Below are 24,683 nucleotides of genomic sequence, written 5' to 3'. Positions count from 1 at the left end.
TTGGCAGAGAGCCCTAGGCATTCCTGCCCCCTTGCATGAGCTGGCCTTTCCTCCCCGCTGCCAGGGTCCACCCCGACTTCTTCCTCCCTGTTTGCTCATGCAGATCAACTCACTGGGTTGTTTCTGGCTTGTCATATCTTCCTTTATCAAAATATAGCATCAGGGTATTTGTTGGCTGAGGTGGTGTGTGTGTGTGTGTGTGTGTGTGTGTGTGTGTGTGTGTTAGACAATGCTGCCTGCAGTATTCAGACTGGTTTGGCCTGGAACTCACTCTGTAGACCAGAGTGGCCTTGAACCCACTTGACCCTGGCTCCCTCGTACTGGGAGTAAAGGCTTGTGCCCCACCCCCCGCCCCCGTGCCTGGCCTAAGATCTTTTTTTTTTTTTTTTTGGTTCTTTTTTTCGGAGCTGGGGACCGAACCCAGGGCCTTGTGCTTCCTAGGCAAGCACTCTATCACTGAGCTAAATCCCCAACCCCCTAAGATCATTTTTAATTTTTGCAACCCACCCAAGTTATATATTTAACCTCTAGTTTATGCTGATTCTCAGAGAGAATAAAGAACATTCCTAAGTCAGGTGTCTGTCATACCTCAGAGTCACGGATCAGATCCCCAGACTTAGCCCAGTTCCAAGGCTGACCCACATTCCGCTTCTCACTGGGGGTTCAGCAAGACTGGAGCTTATGGTGTGTCCAGCCTGTTCCTGGAGGCGGAAGTTAATATCACCCAAGGTGTTAGCTGACCCCTAGGATGAGAAACTTAGGAAGAGAAAAGCGTTATGCTAGCTCACGGTATCGGTTTATCGTGCCCTTGGTTGGGGTGCTAGTTACGTTCCTGCCCCCCCGTAACAAAATACCTGACAAAGCAACACAAGAAAGGAAGGGTTACTCTGGCTTGTGGTTTGAGGGTTCAGTCCATTATGGCTGGAAAAAAATCAAGCAGCAGGGTTATGAGGTACATGCTATGGTGATGTGAATGGGCATGGCCCCCATAGATGTGTGTTTGAGTGCTTGGCCCATAGGGAGTGGCACTATTGGGAGGTGTGGCCTTGTTGGAAGACGTGTGTCACTCTGGGGGCAGGCTTTGTGGTCTCAAGCTACACCTAGTGTAGCCTTCTGCCTGCAGAAGATGTAGAACTCTCATCTCCTTCTCCAGCACCAAGTCTGCCTGCACACTGCCATGCTTCTCACCATGATGACAATGGACTGAACCTCTGAAACTGTAAGCCAGCCTCAGTGAAATGTTTTTCTTTAAGAGCTGCCATGGTCATGGTGTCTCTTCACAGCAATAAAACTCAAACTGAGACCGATGGTCACACTGTGTACCCAGGAAGGAAGAGTGATGGCGCACACCTTTGATCCTCACTCAGGAGGCAGAGGCAGGCAGATCTCTGAGTTCAAGGACAGCCTGGTCTACAGAGTGAGTTCCAGGACAGCAAGGGCTACACAGGGAAACTCTGTCTTAAAACAAAAGCATGACAACAGTAGTAAGTTGCCTCGGTAGTTGTGTTTGATTACAGCACTAGGAAAATCACTAATATCCCTGTTGATGAGAGCCCTGAGTCTGTGCGTCTCCCACAGTTACAGCACCTGCTACAGCTTCCTTGTGAGCTTCTAATTCTCACCAGTGTCAGCCAACAAGCTCTCATTTTTGCTTAGGTCAAAATGACCTAAGCAATTTTGCTACTTGCAACCAAAGGACACTGAATTAATACCACCTGTATAACACGTAAATGGCTACTCCGTGGAATGCTTGGCTTCTATCCCGTGAACCTACGCCTTCCCCATCCTCCGTCTTGGCATATGGCTCTACCATCCACCCATTTGCTCAAGTACTTCTTTTCCTTCTCACCAACCCCAAGTCTAAGAACCAGACGCAGTGTCTCTGCTTTGGGTCCGTGTTAAAGCACAAAGCCTTGTAAATTCTACCTTCTACAATACAGCTGATTCTGTTTGTCTTCATTTGCCCGGTATCCTCGTCCAGGTCAGCCCTCACTCTCCAGGATGAGTCCAGGCAGCCTTTCCGGTCTTTCTGCTTAGAGTGATCTTTCAAACACACCAAGCAGATTACATCACTCCCTTGGACAGAATTCCTTAATGATTCCCCACCGCACTTGAAATGAAAGCTACACTCGTTGCCAAGGCTTTAATGGTCAGCCTTGCTCTAACTTACACCGTCCTGCCTTCTTTATATGCCACGGAGATAGCAAGCTCGTTTCTGTGAGGCCACTTGTGCTGTTTGCTTGATGCCTGGAATGATCTGTACCTTCGAATGGCCGCTGTTGTTGGAGCCTCCCCTCGGGTGTCACTCTGAAAGAGATCTTCTTCCTGCAGCTCAGACAGAACCCTCTCTCAGGCCGTTCCACAGCATTCGCTCTGACATCACCACGTTGACCTCCATCATAATACTTTTCACGGTGGACGATCGTGAGTAAATCAGGTGGATTAGCTATTGAGCCATAGACGGAGAGTCGACTCTGAATCTGTGTGGGTTCACTAAGGTGAGCTGGTCGCCTCCACTGCCCATGTGAATCGAGCACACATCGTCCCTGGAGAAGAAGCAGGTGAGGTGGGATATCAATTTTTTTTCAGAAAAATTTTTTAAAGATTTATTTATTTATTTAAGCACACTGTTGCTGTCTTCAGACACACCAGAAGATCCCATTACAAATGAGGCACCATGTAGTTGCTGGGATTTGAACTCAGGACCTCCAGAAGAGCAGCCAGTGCTCTTAACCACCGAGCCATCTCTCCAGCCCAAGGGACATCAAATTATCTCTATATTTTTTCATACATGATAATCAGTTTTAATGGAAAAAAAACACTAAACACCTTGTAATGGTTAGTCATGAGAGAAAGAGGAGAGAGAGAAGGATAGAGGGAGAGAGAGGGAGAGGGAAGGAGAGGGAGAGAGAGAGAGAGAGAGAGAAGATAGACACACACATACACACACAGAGAGACACACGCACACACGCGAGTGCACACACACACACACACACACAGATTGTATATGCTTGTGTCCATGTGCATATAGAAGCCAGAAGTTGATATCAGATGTCTTCCTCAGTTGCTCTGCACCTTAATTTTTGAGATGAGATCTTGCCCCAGGGGTCTTGCTGTCTCTGTCTCCTCATTGCTGAGATTATAGGCATGTGACAGGGCTCCGGATATTTGAAATGGGTGCCGGGGATTCGAACCCAGGTCCTTACAATGTATGGCAAAATAATTTACTGATTGAGCCCTCTCTCCAGCTTGGTGGTATTTAATCTTGATCAACAACCTGACTGTGTTAAGTGCCAGGCAGATTAGTGATGCACACTTCCCGGTGTGCCTAGTAGGGCTTTTAGCAAGAAGAGCGACCAAGGAGGGAAGGCGACCCTAAACCGGGCAACACAGTTCCTGGCCACAAGGGGAGCTACCTTGCTCTCATTGCCCCCTTGTCCCCTCTTGCTGCTGTGTCAGTGACGCTGAGTCATGCCTCACTGCAGGCCTGCATCGATGGTGGAAACAACCTTGGGCTGAAACTCTGAAACAGAATAAATCTTTTCTTCTTTTAAGTCGCTCTCTCAGGGGCTGTGCCTGTGACGAGTCGTGGGATTCACACGCATGCGAGGATGCGCACATTGACTAAACCCCCAGGAGAGAAAAAGCTCTCCATAGGAAATTGGGTCCACTATTGGGCATTTATTATTTATTCTTAATTTAAAATTATTGTGTGGTGGGGATTGGTGGTGGTGGTGGTGGATGAGTGGGTGTGTACTACACAGAAAGCATGTGGAGGTTAGAGGACAGTATTTAAAAGTTGTAATTGTTTTGTATATGAGTGTTTCTCCTGTGTCACCTGCATGCTTGGTACCCCTGAAGACCAGGCAAAGGCATCAGACGCCCCGGAATGTTGTGAGCTGCTCACGTAGTTGCTAGGCACCGAACCCGGTCCTCTGGAAGAGCAGCCAGTGCTCATAACCACTGAGCCACCTCTCCAGTCCCCTGGAGGACACTTTTGTCTCCAGTTTCCCCTCCCACCTTTATATGGATTTCAGGAATTGAACTCCGGTTTCTAGGGTTGTGCAGCCAGGGTCCTCTGCCCACCGAGCTATCCCATCAGCCCTGTGATCAGACTTTGAAATGGTAGTGATTGACAGGATTGATCACTTCCATGAGAAGATGGGGGCGTCTCGGAAGAGAAACAGAAATGATGAAAGTTGTAAAAATGAATCCTAGAACTAGCAAGGATGGCAGTGGAAATTAAGAACTCAGTAAGTGGATCGGATGGCCGATTGGACACCGGTAGGGAAAGAATTAGCAGATTGGGTACAGGCCAGAAGAAAATGTTCAGACTGAAGTAGGGAGACACTGAAAAGCAGCGTAGGAGAAGCCTGAAGCACGCACGGGGGGTGTCTACCTGATGTGTAGTGGGAGCCTCTGAGGAAGTGGAAACCACGGGACATCTGAAGGAGTAATTGTTGGCATCTTCCAAATCTAAAAAAGATATCAAATCATAAGATGCATAATTAACTGAATTCTAGACAGAGGAGCTCAAAGGAGGCCGTATCTGGGCAGGCGATCGTGAGAGTTATGGACATCAAGACAAAGAGGAGAGGTTAGGAGCAGCCAGAGGACCAAAGACATCACATCTCAGAGGGTCCCTGATGGAACTGGAGGCCGACTGCCCCGACAGAAACCATGGTGGAGGAAGACAATGGAACCAGCGCGACCTTCATACTCCTCCAAGAAAGCACTGTCTGTCAAGAACTCTGTCTCAGTCCCTGCTGTGCTTGCTCTCTCTTCCTCTCCCCCCCCTCTCTTCCTCCTCCTCTTTCTATTGAGATCTCACTATGTAGCCCATGCTGGCCTTAAACTCACAGAGATGCCCCTGCCCCTCCCCCAGCCCCACGTCCTGGGACTAACCATGCCGGGCTAACATCTCAACTGCTCCTCCCTTCCTCTGGCCTCCCCCACCCCAGCTTCTCTGCTCCTTGCTCACTCCACACGCCCTCACCACACGTGTCTTCTACTTGATTTATTCTTGTCTCGGACATTCACGTGATTACTCTCCATTCCTTATGAGAGGTCAGCTACTCAGGAGGCTGAGACAGAATAACCCCAAATTCAAGGCCTGCCTGGGCTGTGGAGGAGGAGAGTCCAGAGTCAGTCTGGGCACCTCAGTGAAACCCTGTACCAAAACTTTAAACAAACAGACAGACAGACATAGAGCAAGCTGGGCATGTGTAGCATTTGCTAGCGTGTGTGAGGCCCTGACTGAAATCCCCAGTGCCACAAAACAGACAGACAGACAAACTCTCAGATGAAGCTGTGTTATATGGAGGCAGTGTGCTCGGGCACAGGTTATGAAGGGGTCACCCTCTGACTTCCAGCTTCTCAGAGCTGTCCCCACTCCGTCTGATCTCTTCTCCGGTGTCTCCAGAGCCGCCCACTCAGGACTGTGGAGAAGCAGGCGATGCCCAGCCTGGGCAGGGCAAGCAGGCTCTCGTCTGTCTTTTCCAGTTCTTCTCTGATGTGTTTCCTCCACAGTACACGCAGGCTGCTGAGGGTTTCACCGGTGCGCTCTGGAACGGCTGCTTGCCCTGGCTCTGGGACTTAAAAAAAAAATGCTCAGTTTTGCATCGATTTTTATTTCTTCTCCAAAATTTGCTGGCCCATCAGCTGTCCCCACTCCCGTCTCTGTCCCTGACCCAGGTGTCCAGCCCACTCCCTGCCTTAAAGTCAGCGTGTCCACTGCACACACGCCACCACCCTCCCTCCAATGGTTGCTCCATCTCCTGGGTCCTCTGTCTCTGAAGAAAGAATTCCATAGTCCCAGAAGGCCAAACTTAAAACCCAGCAGCCATATTTCCTTTTATGCTGGCTCCTAAATCCTCTTCTACATGCTGTTCTCCCCCCCCCCCCCCCCCCGGAGCTGGGGATCGAACCCAGGGCCTTGCGCTTCCTAGGCAAGCGCTCTACCACTGAGCTAAATCCCCAACCCCTACATGCCGCTCTTTAAAAAGAAAAACACTTTACTGAAGTTACTTATGTATGTATGTGTGTGTGAGAGAGCACACATGGGAAGTCAGGGGTTACTTTGTGGGAATTCTTCCTTTTCTTCCACCACATGGGTCCCAGAGATGGATCTCAGGTCAGGCGCTTGAAAGCAAGTGCCTTTACCTGTAAACCCAGCTCACCAGCCCCCTACATGGCCTTTCCAAAACATCTGTGCTTTGATGTTTCCAGCCCTGGCCATCTGCCCAGCACACACACACACACACACACACACACACACAGGGATAGCTGACCTTGTTGTGGTTTACCCTGGAGTTATCTGTATTTTGATGCTAATTACACTGCCCCCAGGACAGTCACTCACTACTCAGGACTAAGGTGACTTCACCAGAACCTTCTTCTCTCCATTGAATTTGTAAAGTACAGGTGAGGGGCAGGTACAGGATAGAAGGAGGCCTGTCACTGGAGGAGAAGGAAGGATGGGCGGGAGAGAAGTTTGAAGGAAGAGGAGGAGACTGGAATGGAAAGGAAGAAGAGACAGGAAGGAGAGAGAAGCCGTAGCAGGACAATTTGGTAGGTGACGTTAAGATTCCGTTCTGTGTATTTACAGGTTGTTATTAATGTTCTTAAGGGATGGATGGTACTGGACTTTGTATGTTTAGGTGGGCAATTATATCTTACCAATTGGATCTAAGATTATTGTGTTGTGTGTTCTTTCATGTGTAGATTTAAGTGTAAGAAAGTGTGGGGCAGCTGGTCTGGGTCGCCTCAGAATTGGGATGTGTGTTTCTGGCATGGAAACCTGCCTTGGGAACTAGATAGGTAGAGAGAGTGCTGCCAGGCTCAGAGAGAGGCCTTTGGCAGTGTGATAGGGGATGGAGCAGAGCGGGTGAGAGGCTTTGCTGACTGAGACTTAAGATATCCAGCAGATATCTTGGGGCACTGTGATGCTGGGCCTAAGAGGGATAAAAGTCAAACATACTTTTTTATTTTTTATATTTTACAGCAACATGACTTCTCTACCCGGATATTTGAAAATCACCTTAAACCCTACCACCACCCCCACCTTCCAGCAATTCCTGGCTAGCCTTCTACAAATTTCCTTTGGACAATGTTTTCTTCACAGACAATGGGGACTCTATCTCCCCAGGACTCTCCAAGTCCCAGCTGTCCTTAACCTCCACCCCTATCCCCAGTCACATATCCTGTGTGCCTACCCAGGCTGGTGGGTACCTGTACCCTCTCCTGCCTGCACTGTCTAGCCTAGCCCTAGCCATGCATCTGGTATTGTGGTCCAACCTGGTGAGTTCCCTGGACCCTTATCCACCCAGGCTGTCCCCAGTTCCCAGGTCTAGCCTCAGCTGCACAGCTCTGGCCTAGTCTGGTGAGTGCCCAAGACCCTGGCCCAGCGTACTCACACGCTAAAGCATAGATAGGGTATTACAGCTTGCACACCCGCTCAGCAGACCCAGCTACTTATCTCAGTTGCATGCTTCCTTTTTTTGTTTGTTTGGGGTTTTTTTGTTGTTGTTTGCTTGTTTGTTTGTTTGGCTCTGTCTTGGTTTGGTTTGGTTTTGAGACAGTGTTTCCCTGTGCAGAGTCCTGGGCATCCTTGAGCTCCCTTTGTAGCCCAGGCTGGCCTCAAACTCCCAGAGATCTGTCTGCCTTTGCCTTCTGAGTGCTGGAATTAAAGGTGTGGACCATCATGCTCGGCCTTATTGTTTTTGTTTTTAATTATGTTATGTGCATTGATGCTTTGCATGTATGTATGTATGTATGTATGTATGTATGTATGTATGTATGTTGTGCGAGGGTTTTGGACTCTGTAGTTATAGATAGTTGTGAGCTGCCATGTGGGTGCTGGGAATTGAACCTGGGTCCTCTGGAAGAGAAGCCAGTGCTTTTTCCCCCCCCAAAATGAGCCATCTCTCCAGCGTTATATTTTTAAATTAAAATTTATTTTTATTTTATGCCTATGAGCGTTTCACTTACACATTTTCTGTACACACACACACACACACACACACACACACGACACCTGGTGCCTGTGAAGGCAAAGAAGGTATCAGATCCCTAGGGCTACAGTTACAGAGGGGTTATGAGCTGTCCTGTGAGTGGTGGGACTTGAACCCAGGTCTTCTGGAAGAGCAGCCAGTGCCCTTAACCGCTGAGCCATCTCTACAGCCCCTGTAGGCTTCCGTAGTTACCTCTGGATTGAAAACATTCCTGTTCCTCTCCTTCTTCAGCCCTGAGCCATCTGAAGGATCGACCCACCAGCTCCTCGCACTCGATCTAAAACCAAGCAAGCTCGAGAAACAACAAAAGCAAAACCAATCTTCCACTCAGAGAGGAAGCCCAGAACCTCACACCAGAAGCACAACTCACAAAAGAAGTCACACCACAAAACCACAAACACCAGGGAAAGTCAAGACGTATGTTCTATTCCCACCCCACCCCACCCCCAGCCTCACCGGTCCCATGGGAACGTACTCGAATGAGAAGAACTTAGACCACAGGCTGCAGAATTTAAAAGAACCGCTGTACACGTAACCAGATAATTGAAGGAGTCTAAAGATAAAGCTGGCTGAGTTTAACGTGCGCAGGGGTGAGAGCTCCTGAGTCAAGTCCGTAAGAGCAAAAATAATCCGGGTGAATCAAATGACAAAGACGGTCTGGGATCTTAGAACGGAATTCAGTAAGGAGGTAGAAATTCGAAGGAAAACCGAAATCTAAGTGACGATGTAATAAAAGAAAAATCCTCAATAACCCAGTTAGGCGACTCAGGGGAGAGCCTTACGGATGAATGGATCGAGTAGAAGACATAATGGCAGAACTTGAAGATAAAACAGAGTTGGATCACACAAGTTTATATTCACAAAGAATATAAACAACTTTAAACAGCAAGGGAATACGCAGGAGCCTTAGGACGTGGTGACGGGACCAACCAACTGTGTGAATCACAGGCGTGGATGAAGGAGAATCCCACATCAATGGCATAGGTAGAACTTCAACAGGATCACAGAAAAACAAAAGAGAGAGACACATCCATACAGATACAATGCCAAACAGACAGGGCCAGAAAAAAATCTCCCCAGGAGCACCAGCCCCGCCGAGATTGGGCTGCCCCTGGCATCTTTCTGCACTACGCATGCAGGAAGCTGAAGATGCTAACAGTGAACTCAGGTACTTCGTGGATCCAGCCACCGGGGTGACTGCCATCTCTCCCCCGGATGGCCACAACGGACCCCTTGCCACTGACTGCCCTGTCTATGTCCCACATACCAGCTTCAGTGACCCTTTCGAGATGAAGGACAAGTCTGCCGGTCCTCTGCCGGAAGCTCAGTTGGCTGTCTGTCTCATTCAGCTTGTCTTGGCCAGTAGTCCCTGGTTCTACTCCTTACCCCGCCTCACGCCAGCCATATGCCCTCACCAGTTCCTCCATGATGAAGCTCCTGTTTATGCAATCTTCAACACAGTTCTTCTCTGCTAAGAACCGTTTTTCCTCTCAAACCCATGCAAACCCTTACTTTTTCCCCACACCTTATCTGATTGCTTCGAAAGGGGAAACCAGTCTGAGCTGGCTTTCCACCAAACTCTGAAGTCCCCTCAACTCTCTGTTTTATCATTGTCAGACCAAAGTGCCTCACAAAGATTTGTCTTCCCCCCGGCTGCACAGAGGTTCTGGGAGGCCAGGAACATACCTGTCAAGGGAGTCCAGGGGCGCTGTAACAGTCACCGACGGAGTGAATGAACGAATCCCAGTCAGCTGCCTTCTCCTTGCGACATCTTGATCTTGTCTTCTAAATTCCCTGGAACCCAGCTGTCAAGATGCCTCAGAGGGTAAAGGTGCTTGCCGCCCAGACTGGTGACCTGAGTTCAATCCTTAAAGACTACGCAGTGATCGGAGAGAACCAACTCCCCAGAGTTGTCCTCTGACCATCACATGCCCGTGACACGCCATCCCCAGAGGAAATAAAGGATTGTATATTTCTTACAGCCAACCCTTCATCCTCACTCACACCTTCCCTGCCCTCTCTTGACTGTTGCATCTGATCATTAATCCATTCCCCACCCCCTCCCACACACACATTGTCTGTCTAGGCTCTTGCCACAGCCATTTAAAGCTTTACTTCTGATTGTTTCCCCCTGTATAAAAGTAATACGTATTTCTGATGAAAAATAGAGAAGGCACAGAGAAATAAAAATGAAAGGGAAAATTCTACCCATATCCTTACAGCCTAAAATCCAGAGTTAAGCATCATTGACAGCTATGCCCCCGCCTCTCCCCACCCGGAGTGGCAACAGAATCCAAGGTCATGAACACGCTAGACGAGCTCTCTGTCACCGAGCCACACACCCAGCTGTGTTTTCTATGCGTAGCTGTGCCTTCATTGACTTGCCAGCTGAAGCCCTACTTGGAAAGGAAAAAAAAAAAAAAAAAAAAAAAGGACTCCGTGGTAGCAGCTGGTGTTTGCATTTGCTCTGCAACTCTAAACAGGTTATTTAACTTTTTTTTCTTTTTTAGGGTGATGCCAGGAACAAAACCCAGCGTTTGCTACACTGTATCTTCAGCTCTATTGAATCTTGTATGTGCTGGAGAGGAGGCCAGAGGAGTGTATGTGTATCCGTGTGCAGAGACTAGAGGACAGCTTGGTTATGGTTCCATGGGTACAGCCTGCCTTATTGTTGAGACAAGGCTTCTCGCTGACCTGGAAACTTGGCCAGTCCTAAGTGAGCCAAGCTGGCTGGCGGGTGAGCCCCCAGGATTCACCTGTGTGTGCCTCCCTAGAGATTCAAATCCAGGCCCTCATCTATGCAAGACCAGCAACTTTATTGACCAAGCTGCCTTTCCAGCCCTCCCTGTTTAACATTTGTTGCTGCTATTTCATCAACTGTAAACTGAGAATGGTGTTCTGACCGTCCTCATTAGCAAGGATTAAATCTAGAAGGTGAACCTCGAGGTTGTTCAATTAGTGTTAGGTGCTATTGCTGAAAACGTGTATCCGGCATCCATCCGGGGCATGACCACCTTCAGAGCAGAGACAATAAAATCAGAAGTCTGAGGTTGCTCCAGCTCATCCTGGCTCTCTCCTGCTCACAGGAGTCAGCCCTGCCAGTTCATGGGACACACAACACAAAGACGAAGGCTGCTGTTCCTTGACCGCTCCTCAGCCCATCTAGGCTCAACGCTAAGGGGTTTGTGTTCACCCAACCCTCCCGCCGGGCCTGTTTTCATAACCTGATCTGTACAGAGCTTGATGAATCAATTAGGGAACACCGTTTGCACCCTGCAGCTGGCTATTGGTTAAATATCGCAGGAGCTGAAGGCTGCAGTTGCCGTGGCCTGGGTGTTGCTTTGTTTATCTTAACAATGGCTGTCTCTTAAGGTGTGGTACACGCGATGTCCATGGCAGAGAAATAGGAAGAGTGGTACTTTGAAGGAAACCATAAATGCAACAGAAATCTGGGGGAGTTGAGGGGGTTGAACTGTCACAGCTTTGCTGGCACTGCTATGACAAACACCTCCGTTATTAAGATTTAAATGAGAATGGCTTTGTAGTCACTAGACTGCGAATCCCTGATCTGACGACATTCCCACATTTGTTTTCAGGATTCATTTCAGACGAGCAGAAACAGTCATACATTTGTTGACCCACTGTGTGTCGGACTCAATGCTAACAGCTTTCAACACAGGGGGCTGGTTAGCCTTTCCAGGAATCCTCTCTTGTTGGCTCTGTGTTTCAGATGGAGAGATTTAGGGCGTAAGAAGATGAAGTCATTGCTCGAAGTGGGCATTGAGGCTGGGGGATGGCTCAGTTGGCGAAGTGATTCCTGGGCAAGCATGAGGACCTTGAATTTGATCCCCAGCACTGATGTAGAAAGCTGGATGTGGCAGGGTATGCTTGTAGTCCCAAGGCTGGGAGGCTATGTCAGGCAGATCCCTGGGGCTCGCCAGCCATTCCGCCTAGCGTGATCAGCAGGCGATGTGTCATATAACACGGCTTAGCCCGGTGACCAGAGGCTGATTCCCAGAGTCCAGCTATGTAAAGGAGGAAGGACAGAAACATCTCCCTAAAGTTGTCCTCTGGGACTTGGCTCAGCAGAAAGATAGAGAAGACCTTCAGATGCCTCTTGAGGAATTGCCCTTGATGTTGTCTTGTTGGCTTCTCTGTGAATACACACTGTCTCCGTGATTGTACACTGCTGTGGGCTCAATATCAAATGTCCCCCGGAAGCTCACTTGGTCCTCACTTGGTTGTCCTGCTTGGGAAGACTGTAGAACCTTTAGGAAATGGGAGCCTCACAGGGAGAAGTGGGTCACTGGGAGAAAGCCTTAGGGCTTTACAGCCCCCACACTACTTCCTGTTCACACACTGCTTCCTGAGTGTGGATGCAGTGTATCCTGCTCCCGTGCCCACAACTCTCATGTCTTTTTCACCGTACAGGACTTTATCTGTCTAGAACTACAAGCCAAAAACCTTTGGGCAGCCCACATCGCCTGTTGTTTGCTTGCTTCCTCTCTGTCTCTCTGTCTCTGTCTCTGTCTCTGTCTCTGTCTCTGTCTCTGTCTCTCTCTCTTTCTTTTTTTCTGGTGCTAAGGACTGAACACCCAGGGCTTATTCTACCACCCAGCTGACTTCCCAACCCCGCTGTTTGGTTTCTAATGGTCCTGGACAACAGCAATTTCCCAGTGAATGTAAGGCACAGAGATGTTAAGTAAATTAGCTTTGGAAAGTCACTTAAATGACTGAGTTGGAAGTCAAATGACATCCATTGCATCCAAAGTCCTGTCTCTCCATTTCCCTGCCATATGCGTGTGTTTATGTGTATGCATGTGTACATGTGTATGTGTGCGCGCGCGTGTGTGTGTGTGTATGTGTCTGTCTGTGTGTGTGTCTATGTGTGAGTCTGTGTGTGTCTATGTGTGTCTGTGTGTGCCTTGTGTGTGTTTGTATGTGCCTTGTGTGTGTCTTTGTGTGTGCTTATGTGTGCGTGAATGTGTGTGTGTGTATGTGTCTGTCTGTCTGTGTCACTACATGTCTGTGTGTGTCTGCATGTACCTTGTGTGTGTCTCTGTGTGTGCCTATGTGTGTCTGTGTGTGTGCCGGTGTGTGCATGCATGTGTACATGTGCATTCGTGCGCACGTGTGTGTGCACATGCATGTGTGTGTGTGCGCAAACGTGTGCACACATGGTGTGTGCGCGTGCGCGCGTGTGCAGGCCAAAGGTTGACATCAGATCCTCAGTTCCTCTAGTTTCGAGACGAGGTTTTTGCACTGACTCTGGGGTTCTGGCTTTCATTTATTGTCCTGATTGGTGGGCAGCAGGCTGCAGGCATCTTCCCATCTCTGTTTCCTCAATGGCGGGATGCCAGGTGCTCGCCTCTGCCCATGGCCTTTCAGGCAGATACTGGAGCTCCTTACTCAGGTCCTCCTTCTTTCAGTTCAACCCCTTCTCTGACTGAGGCATCTCTGTAACACCCTCTGAAACGTCTCTCACAGTACCACAGTCTCAGTTCACTGTGGTTGTCTTCACCTGTGTGGATGTTTCCAAGTTTCCCCAGCTCGATGGGGCCCATCATGGTCAGCTGCATGCTGGGCTTTGGTCATCTCTGAGTGTCCACCATAAATAACTGTCCTGGTAATATATGTCAGCTGAATGGGTGAGGGTCGCTTTCTCTCAGTCCCTCAGCTGAATCTAGGATGCACTGGGGACACGCTGCCACTGCCATACTGTACCCACCGCCATACCATGCCCACCACCATACCATGACCACTGCTGTACCGATACCCACTGCCAGGTCACAGAGCTTGGCTCGGACAGATGAGGCCAGTGGAAATCCTGAGAGAGCCAGGCCTTGGTCAAGGTCACATAGGAAGCCCGTGGACAAGTGAGAATCAGTGTCCAGGTTACAGTGCCTGCCTGCCTGGACCCTCTCCACAACTCTCGTGAGTCCTGGTCACCATATTCTAGTCTCTACTTCTGCAAAATCAACTTTTTCCTCCAACTTTTCAACTTTTCCATGGTGTTTACCTTTCTGAGTCTGACTAATTTAGCTTCGTATTACACCCTTCTGTTTCATTCACCGAAGACAGAATTTCCTTCTTTTTTATGGCTGAGTAATATTCCATGATACATATTCTATTTTCTTTATCTATTGTTTTAGTTAGGACTTCTATCGCTGCAACGAAACCCTAAGACCAAAAGCAAGTTGATAACAAGAGAGTTTATGTAGCTTACACTTCCACATCACTGTTGGAGGAAGTCAGGACAGGAACTCAAACAGGGCAGGCACCTGGAGGCAGGAGCTGATGCAGAGGCCCAGGGGAGGGATGCTGCTTGCTCTTCAAGGCTCTCTCAGCCTGCTTCCTTACAGAACCCAGGACCACCAGCCCATGGATCTGAGAGCCTTTCCTCATCAATCACTAATTAAAGAAATGCCTTACCAGCTTGCCTACAGTTTGATCTGATGGAGGCATTTTCTTTTCAGTTGGGCTTTCCTCTTTTCAGATGATTCTAGCTTGGGTCAAGTTGACATAAAACTAGCCAGGACACCCAGTTATCCATCCATGGATACCTTGGCTGATTTCCCATCTTGGCTGTTGTAAATAGTGTTGTAATAAACACCTCAGTGAAGAAATCTGTGCAGATTTAATGCCTTTGGCACCGTAGGCTGGCTGGACCACTTGGTAATCGTTTTTCTAGCTCTCTGAGAATGCTGGTTATCCGCACAGGGCACAGTAGTTCCTTAGCAAAGGCATGGGATTTTGGTCTTGTTCCCAGAAAGCTAAGCACTTCGAGGGCAGGTTACGATCTGACGCAGTCGTGATTGGCAGGAGCCAACGGTGCTGATGATATTCCTCCTGTCATGAAAAGGCACGTGATCTAGTCATGGCCAATGGGATGTGAGGGGAGACTTTCAGTCAAGGTTGTCCTCCTGCCAGGACACACAAAGGAAACTCCTTCTTCATTGAACACTGGTCACCTCTACGGACAAAGGCAGACACTGGTCCATTCACACTGTGATCATAAGGAGATATTATCGATGCGTGAGGGAAGCTGACTATTGAAAATATCAAGTCACCAAAGTTCTCCCTGCAGTTCCACGAACTCCTTATGGCTGGAACCGTATTTATGGGGGTGGGAGGGATGCTTTAGTTTCTTGCTACTCACAGCCTCCTGATAGGTGGGAGGGAGCCCCTGGGTCCTACGGCGTTTGTCTACTTCCTACCTGTGACTCTGAGTTCTGGTTTCTCATTTCAAGGGTGGGGTGAGGTGGACAATGAAGTCTGTGAAGTTCCTGTTACAGGCAATGGAGAACCTCCATGTTTGATGCCTGACCTACCACTCAACTGCCTGAGCCTCTGCTCGTACTGCTGATGTAGAGAGATATCGAACAATCCCGCACGCACAATCATGGTGATTATTCAAGTGCCGACACATATCAACATGCTTAGGATAATGGCTGACGAATAGTCTGACTCGGTAGGCTCTACACATTGATGTCTCTATCCCTCCACTCAAAGCTGTTGACTTTTGGCAGGCGTCTTGTGGTGCGACTGTTGCTGCAGAACTCGGGTTGCTGGGACGCACTTCCCTGTGGCCCTGAGGTGACCCAAAGGCCAGCTCTAGGAAGGCCCTGCAACTTGACAAGCTTGAGCTCTCGCTGTGTGACCTGGAGCAACTTTCTTCACCCTCCTGAACTTCCACTTCCTCATGTGGGAAACCACGAAACAATACCTCCCGTGAAAGAGTATGTCTGTGAGAGATGGACCTGGCACCAAGCCCGGTATATGCAGTGTAATTTTTTTTTGCCAAGGGCCACATCAGAAGGAAGAATGTTAGGGGGTTGGCTTTGGTCCACTTAAAATCTCAAAGAATAAAGAAGTCTTTGTGACTTAAAGGATCCCTGTCTCCTGCTTGTACTGTCCAGATCCCAGACCATCCAGTGGCCTTTGAACTCACTCGGTTTTGGCAGGAAGTGGACCCCCTCCACAGTACGGAGTTAGCTTTCCCTGCAGGCTTCCTGCTGAAAGAGTAGAAGCAGAAGGAGCAGTGGTGTTGGGGGTGTGGTCCCACCAAGCAAGCACTGTGGCCTGGATACTGGTCCTTACTTGTCCATGCTGGCTCCCTGTGTGACATTGACCAAAGACTGGGTCTCTCGTGATTCCATGAGCCTTGTCTGTTTAGTGGGGCCAGACTCTGTGACCTCAGCAATCTCTCCTGGAGAAGGCATTCTGGGATGCAGGAAGCCGGACCCTTGGCTGTTGTGGAGATCAAAGGGTGTCTTCCCAGAGGAGGCCTTACAGCTGCCTGCCCTCTGAGTAGCTCTTGGCTTCCTGCTCTGCACATAGCCTGCTGTGCAGCCCTGAGAACTGCAGAGGCCTCTGCTGACATCAGATGTTGTGTTTCCTCAATCTTTTTGCCCCAGTCCTGGGGTCACAGGTTTGAGATCCTTACTCACATTTTCCCCTCCTGTGCTGTTGAGTTCTAGAATCATCTGTCTGAACCTTAGAACACTGGGGAATTTCTTCTTTATCCTTCTAAAATCACCCAGTATTTCTCCCTGGTTAATACCCATTTACAATCTGAGTGGCCTTTGAGACCAAATGGTGTCTTTATGCTGGACTTCTCATCTGTATGAGGGTTCTCTGGAAGGGTTTAATAGATTGGTTACACGGCACAGACAAGGCAGTCCAACAATACAGATATGGACATTCTGGAGAGGTTGAGGGCACTGGAGCTCCTCAGTCCAGGAAGCTGGATGCTTTAGCAGCCTCTGATCTAGTGCTGAAAGCCTGGAAGCTTCCCAGAGAAGCCCTTGTCTTCCAGCTACCCTGAAAGCCAGAGAAGCCCTGTAATAGAACAACTGCTCACACCAACAAGGGGCAGGAGACAGAAAGCAGCACCCTCACCCCTCAGACTTCTTCACACTTGAGTCACCATCAGAAAGGGATCCTCCTCCCTCGAGGTCAATCCTTCCTGGAAACAACCTCGAAGACCCGCCCAGAGGCATGTCTCTTAACTGATTCCAGTTATAGTCAAATTGACAGTCATCCCGCCATCCTGCCCCTCAGCTGGCCGTCCTCCCCTGACCCTGTCCAACACTTGTACATCTTTGTGCCTGCTGGGCTAAAGAGGGACTAGCACTTTACTAGGGCGTTATCTGAGGGAACAGAGACCCAGGTATCCTTTGGAAGGTCTCCACCAAGCTCCACTAGACTGAGCCTAGGCTGAGACCGGCCTCCTGTACCTTGTTTAAATAATAAATAATAAATAAATAATAAATTCAATAGTACTCACTAAAGCACAGGGAGGCAGACTTCACCCGGGGCCATCACAATGCTTAAGGACTATTATGGTGGAATTGCAATGGGAGAGGTTAGACTCAGATGCAGATACAGTGGGAACAAGAGGGAATTTATAGATAAGGAGTGGGCCGGGTCAGTGGGAAGAACGTGATTAAGAGGAAAGAAATATCAGGGGAAGTTGGAGCTTAACCTGACCTAGCAGGCTTCTTGCTGGAGGCAGGCCAGGACAGTCAGACATCAGCTGAGAGGGAAGGCAAGATGGGCGACTGGTCGGCTCTCAAGGGTAATCAGATATCCAGGGTGGGAGCTCTTGCCAAGCAGACTTAGCTTGGGTGCTTGTGAAACTGGATCTACAAGGAAATGTCCAGGCAGGCCCAGGAGGGGCATCAAGAGCCTGACTGAAGTTAGGGTACACCAAGAATCTTCATCAGCTCTGTCCAGACTCTCCTCACTCACTCAATAATTTAGGATGCTCGGGTATGACAATGCAGAGATCTGACTCGAAGAAGCTTAAAGCAGGAGAGCCGTTGATGTATGAGAGGAAAGTTATGCCAGTTACCATAGTGAGTGTCCGCAGGCAGACTGGGTCTGCAGGCTTTGACTGGGCCACTTTCTGCTTTAACCCAGCAAGTGAGGTCACCTCTTGCTGCTTCTGCTTCCCGATCTTTAGGACAGGGTTGAGAATAACCCTCCTTCCTGGCATCATTGGCGTCAGTGAATTAGGCAGACTTCCGCCCTCAGGAAGAGAAACAGTGCACAGCCTGAGCCAAGACACAGGACACACAGAGATACATGCACAGCGTAAGTCCATAAAACAGTGTTTGTTTTCCTATGACACATGAAGGGCTGCGATGGTTCCAGTTCCAGTTCAGTCTGTTCTCGAATAATCTGTGATTTAAAAAATGCTGAAGGCTGGAGGCATAGCTCAGTGATAGATCATCTGTCTAGCATATGTAAGACCCTAGGCTCGGTCCTCAGCCCGATATATGTATAGGAGAGAGAGAGAGAGAGAGAGAGAGAGAGAGAGAGAGAGAGAGAGAGAGAGAGAGAGAGAGAGGTGTAAATTACTTCAGCCTGGTGTCATGAGTCTGAGGTGAGTCTGGGCTATACAGAAAGTTCCTATCAACACAAAAACAAAATGCCAGCTGTAAAAATAATTTAAAACTCCTTTCCTTGCTATGAGTTGGGGGGTTTAAAACTTAGTAATGTTGTCCTGAGGAAATAGCTCATTGGGGAGGAGTGCCTGCTGGGTGAGCACAAGGCATGATTGTGGACCCCACACTCATGTGGTAAGCCCACACGTGCACAGAACTCAGGGGATATGGTTGCTGAGGCCAGGAGAATTGCTGGGGCTTGCTGGCTTCCAGCTGAGCTAAAACACCAGCATGTTCCAGGTTCAGGGAGAGACCCTGACTCAAAGGAGTAAGGCAGAGAGTGAGGAAGGACATCTGAATCCCTCCCCTTAACTTGTGTCCACATAGAAGGTACACCTAGAAGCATGTGCATGCACAGGCACACACACACACACACACACACACACACACACACACACACACACACTAAAGTAAATAAATAGCGTTTATTCTGGAAGCACAAGGGCCATAGTTCAGCTCTCAGCACCCACCTAAAAGGTTAGGCATAGGAGTTTGGTGGGTAAGAGAACTCACCACTTTTGCAGAAGACCAAGGTTCCCAGCACCCATCTGTAACCCCCATTCCAGGGGATCTAGTGGCCCCTCCTGGCCTCTCTAGGGACTGAACCCACGTGGTGCACTTAAATACATGAAGGCAACGCTCATACAAAAATTAAATAAGTCTTTAAGGAAAAAATTAGACATGGATGTGCATGCTGTGACCCGTGAAAGGCAATCCTGAAAGCTCGTTAACATATACTTCAACAAGTAACCCTGTCTCAAGGGAATACGGTGGAGAACAATAAGCCATGTGCACACATCCACATGTATGCAACACACACACACACATACACACACACCACACACACATACACACACAAATATACACACATACACACACATCACATACACATATATACACACCACACACACACATGCACATACACACACACCACACACACACATACACACAAATATACACACATACACACACATCTCATACACATATATACACACCACACACACACCACACACACACACATGCACATACACACACCACGCACACACATACACACACATCACATACACACATATACACACCACACACACACGTACACACACATACACACATACACACACATACCACACACACATACACACACATATACACACATACACACACATCACATACACACATATACACACCACACACACGTACACACACACACATACCACACACACACACATATACACACATACACACACATCACATACACACATATACACACCACACACACCACACACACATACACACACATATACACACATACACACACATCACATACACACATATACACACCACACACACACCACACACATACCACACACATACACACACACACCACATATACATACACACATATACACACCACACACATATACACACACACCACACATATACCACACACACATACACATACACACACACACACACACACACTTTACTAACGTGTGGTTGCTCATACTTGGGATCCAATATCAAGAGGCAAGAGAATCATTAATTTAAGGCTAGCCTGGGCTACACTCTCCCCCTGCGACTCCCAATCCAGATTAACAAAGCATGTGACACATCATAAGACTTACTGCCTTCTGTGGTTGTGACAGCAGCAGACTAAACACTAAAGGACAGGCTTTGCCTCAATGGGCCCTGCGATAGTTCCCAGAATTCTTTCTTCAGCCTCTGTGGCTTCTTTCTGAGCATGCCTATGTTCTTCCCTTTCCTTTAAATTTATTTAAACTTATTTTCCATGTGCATAGGTGTTTTTGCCTGCATGTATGGCTGTGTACCACACACATGCTGCATCCACGGGGGGACAGAAGAGGGCATGAGGTATCCTGAAACTGGAGTTACAAATGGCTGTGAGCTGCTGTGTTGGTGCCGGGAATGGAACCAGGGTTCTCCGGAAGAACAGCCTATAAGAATAGCTCTCAACCCCTGAGCTGTCTTTCCTCCTAGGCTGGATTTTGCCTCTGGGTAGGAGCCTCAGCTATAGCCATCAGTGTGGAGAAGAAGGAAGAAAAAAAAAGAATTCTCCCCTTCCCACTCCAGCTTCCAGACACTTACCCATGGCTAACATTTATTGTGGGTTACACAGTTCACAGCCTTACTATTTCCTCATCCTCCAGCTTCCTAAATGTCCTCGTACTCTGGCCTCCTAATAACCCAGGGCAGAGGCCATGGCACAGTCAGTCTGACTGGCTCTGAGGGGAGTCCATTGTTCCTTCCATCCATGGGGCCACGTGACTACTTCTTACCAAAGGGGTGGCAGCAGTAGTCACCCATGGTTCAAGCCAGTTTGGAGGGAAACTTCCTCTCCCTCTTTCTTCCTTTAACCTGCCTGCCAGGTGAGAACATGTCGTCTTGGAAGCCATGTATCGCGGACAGTAGACCCGCATGAGAGAAGGAGTCTGTGATGCTTACAGAAGACTTGATACGGAGTTCCTTTCCACAGATCATGTGTGGAAGAGAAGTGCCCCCTTTCCTGAATATTGGTCAGTTTCAGGCCACTGCAACAGAATGCCTGAGACTGGGTAATTTAATTGTTTTTTCATGAATTTTCACATATTGTATGAAAATAGATTTTTTTCCATACAGTATATTCTGATTACAGTGTTCCTACTCCTCCGAATTCCTCCATTCTCTCCTCCCATCCGGATCCACCTTCTTTCTGTATCTCATTAGAAAACAGATCGGCATCTAAGGACTAATAATGAAATGAAATGGAAGTGAGCAAATTGGGATATGGCAAACAAACGAGTCAATGAGACAAAGGGAAAGTACGAGAAACACACACAGACACAGAGACACACATGTTCACACACACAGGAATTCCATAGAGAGCCCCAAACCAGGAGATATGACATATACACAAAGGTCCTGTGGCGTAGAACAAAAAAATGACCTGACCTAACTTCGTGAGGCAAAGGACCTCCCAGGCTGCTGTTGTTTTTGTTTTGTGTTGTTTATCTACTTCTGGGCATGGAGCCTGCCCTTAAGAGTGACTTCTTCCCCCCAGTGAGACTCCCTTAGAGAAAACCAATTTTCCATTTGCAAGAGGCTTGTCAATTGGAACTAACTTCCGGGTTAGGGATGGTGGCATGGGCCCACATCTCCTCTACTGTCGACTTCTCCTTTCAGTTCTAGGGTTCCGTCTGGTGCAGACCTGTGTAAACCTGTGCCTGCTGCCTCAGTCTCTGTGAGCTCATATGCGTGTCAGCCCTGTTGTTTCTGGAAGGCCTTAATCCTAGATTCATTGGTGTCCTTCGTTCCCTCTGCCTCCTGCACCCTTTCACCTCCTCTTCTGCAGGGCTCCCTGGGCCCTGAGGGGACGGATTTCATGGAGACGTCTCTTTTAGGGCTGACTGGTCCACGGTCTCTTAGTCTTTGTGTATCGTCAGGCTGTGTGGAGTAACCAAAGCCTTGGCAACAACACAGGTTGTTTGGGGGATTCCATGGGACTCATTTGGCCAAAAAACCGGATTAGATGTAACACATTCCCACTACGGGAAGCTTCGCTTGTTCAACCGGGGCTGCATCTCCCCTGTAATTTGGTGATTTCATTTAGATTGCCTTTGTATATGTATATCTTATAGGAAGTGTCTGCTGCATTAGGTTTCCACATGACCCCTCAAATAGCCCTTAGTTTTAGCTGTTCCTCCCCAGATTCCGTCCACCAACTTTTCCTGCCACCCCGTTTGTTCCTCCGAGTCCCTGCCCTTTGCCCATCCACCCACAAGTATTTATTTCCCCTTCCTAGGGAGATCCACCCCTCCCCTCTAGTCCCTCACTCACTACCTAAACCTCTATAGTTATATGGACTGTAGCTTGCTCGTGTGTGGCGTAACAGCTCACAAACACAGATAAGCAAATATTTGTTTTTCTGGGTCTGAGTAGCCTCTCCAAGAATGACTTTTTTTTCCTACTTCCCTCCGTTTACCTGTGAATTTCATGGGCTCACTTCTTTTTACTGGCTGAGTAGTGTTCCATTGGGCAAATATACCACATTCTCTTATCTCATCACCCATTGGCAGACATCTAGGTAGTTTCCAATTTCCGATTGTTCTGAATCGAGCAGCCGTGAACATGGCTGAGCAAGCGTCTATGTAGTAGGGTGAAAGGTCCTTTGGGACCTGTGTGTTTCCCTAGTGTGTCAGTTTGTACTCCCATCAGTAACGGATGGCTGTTCCCCTTGCTCCGTATCCTCACCAGCATAAGCTGCCTTTTGTGTTATTTGGTGGCCATTCTAATCGGTGTAAGGTGAAATCTTACAAGCAGTTTAGGTTTTGTGTTTTCCTGATGACTAGGGGTGCTGGACATTTCTTTAAGTGCTTCTCCGGCATTTAAGTTTTCTTTCTCGAGAATTCTCTTAGATCTATACCCCACTGCAAAATTTTAAAACTGAGGCACTTCTTTTCCCAATGTCCAATCTTTAAATTTTTTTTAAAGTTTTAAATATATATATACTGGATGTTATCCTTCTAACAGATGCGTACTTGGTAAAATAAAAAAAATCTTTTCCCATTCTGTAGGCGGTCGCTTTGCCCCAGTGATGATGCACTTTGCTCTATGGAAGATTTTAAACCTAACGACGTCCACTTATTAGTTGTTGATCGTAGTGGCAGCATGAATGGGGTTCAGCTCAGAAAGTCTTCTCCTGTGCTAGTGAGTTCAAGCCGGCTCCCCGCGTCCTCTTCTGTCATACTCAGTGTATCTGTATGTTGAGGTCGTTGACCCGTTTGGAGTGGAGTTTTGTGCAGCGATGATAAGCATGGCTCTATTTGCATTCTAATTTGACCAGCACCATTTGTTGAAGATGCTGTCCTTTTCTCAGTATTTATTTCTGGCTTCTTTATAAAAACAAAACAAACAAACAAAACCTTAGCGGGTGCCTGTAGGCATGCGCACTTATTTCTGGGTCTTCAGTTCTGCTCCATTCATGTCTCTGTTTTTGAACCAATGCTATGTTGGATCTGCCGCACAATTTGAGATGGGGGTTGGCAATCCCTCCAGCAGTTCTTGTATCATTCAGGAGTGTTTTAGTTATCCTTGGATTGTTGCGTTCCCGTGAAGAATCGTGTGGGAACTTTGACAGGGATTGCCCTGGATCTGTAGATTGCTTTCAGTAGGACGGCCATGTTTGCCGTTAATATACTGATCCTTGAGCATGGGAAATCTTCCCCTCTTCTGATATCTTCTTCAGTTTCTTTCTTCAAAGACTTGTTATCGTACAAGTCTTTCACTTCCTTGGTGAGAGTTATCCCAAAGTACTTTATATTATTTGAGTCTCTTGTGAAAGATGCTATTACCCTGATGTCCTTCTCGGTCCACTTGTTCTTTGCCTATAGGAGGAGGGCTACTGATTTCTGTGCGTTGAGCTTGTATCCTGTGACTTTGCTGAAAGTGTTTATCAGCTACAGGAGTCTCCTGGTGGAAATTTTAGGGCCACTTATATATATGATTATATCATCCGCAAATAAAGATAATTTGACTTCTTCCTTTCCTATTTGTGTCCCCTTGACCTCCTCTAGTTGTCTTATTACTCTAGATAAGACGTCAAATACTAAATGAATATGTGTGGAGAGAGCAGACAACCTTGTCTCGTCCCTGATTTTAATGGAATTGCTTTGAGTTTCTCTCTAGTTTAAGTCGATGTTGGGTCTGGACTGTGACTTGCCTTTCCATGCCGAGTCATGTCCTGTGTATCCCTAAGCCCTCCAGGACTTTTATCACGAAAGAGTGTTGGATTTTTATATAAAGCCTTTTCTGTGTCTAATGAGATGATTGTGTGGATTTCTTTCAGTTTGTTTACGTAGTGGATTAAATTTCCTGATTGCTGAATGTTGAACCATGCCTGCGTCTCTGGATGAAGCTTGGTCATAGTGGATGCGTTCTTGGATTCAATTTGCAAGTGTTTTCTTGAGGACTCTTGAATCTATGTTTACAAGGGAAATTTCTCTGCAATTCTCTCTCTTTGGGGGGGGGTTCTTTATGCGGTTTAGGTATCAGAATAACTGTTGCCTCTTTAAAAATTTGGGCAACACTCCTCTGTTTCTATTTTGTGGAATAATTTGAGGAGTATTGAGGCTAACTCTTATTTGAATGTCCGGTAGAATTCTGTGCTAAAACCATCTGTCCCTGGGCTTCTTTTGGTTGGGAGACTTTTCCTTCAGTGGGGGTTATT

At 47.9% G+C, this 24,683-nt stretch overlaps 1 long non-coding RNA gene across 1 annotated transcript; it reads right to left on the bottom strand.

Moving 5' to 3' along the window:
• Window positions 1-779: 779 nt before the first annotated feature.
• On the bottom strand, window positions 780-10,025 carry LOC148006057 (uncharacterized). The gene is made up of 3 exons (XR_015620494.1): window positions 9,699-10,025; window positions 4,400-5,594; window positions 780-2,546 (listed from the first exon to the last, which is right to left on the bottom strand). It is a non-coding gene; the product is annotated as an uncharacterized LOC148006057 (long non-coding RNA).
• Window positions 10,026-24,683: the final 14,658 nt, after the last annotated feature.

Source organism: Rattus norvegicus, chromosome 5 (genome assembly GCF_021556685.1).
Source record: "Rattus norvegicus strain SHRSP/BbbUtx chromosome 5, alternate assembly SHRSP_T2T, whole genome shotgun sequence".
NCBI classification, from domain to species: Eukaryota; Metazoa; Chordata; class Mammalia; order Rodentia; family Muridae; genus Rattus; species Rattus norvegicus.
Note: the sequence above shows the minus strand (reverse complement) of the source record. Positions and strands in the feature narration are given on the sequence as shown.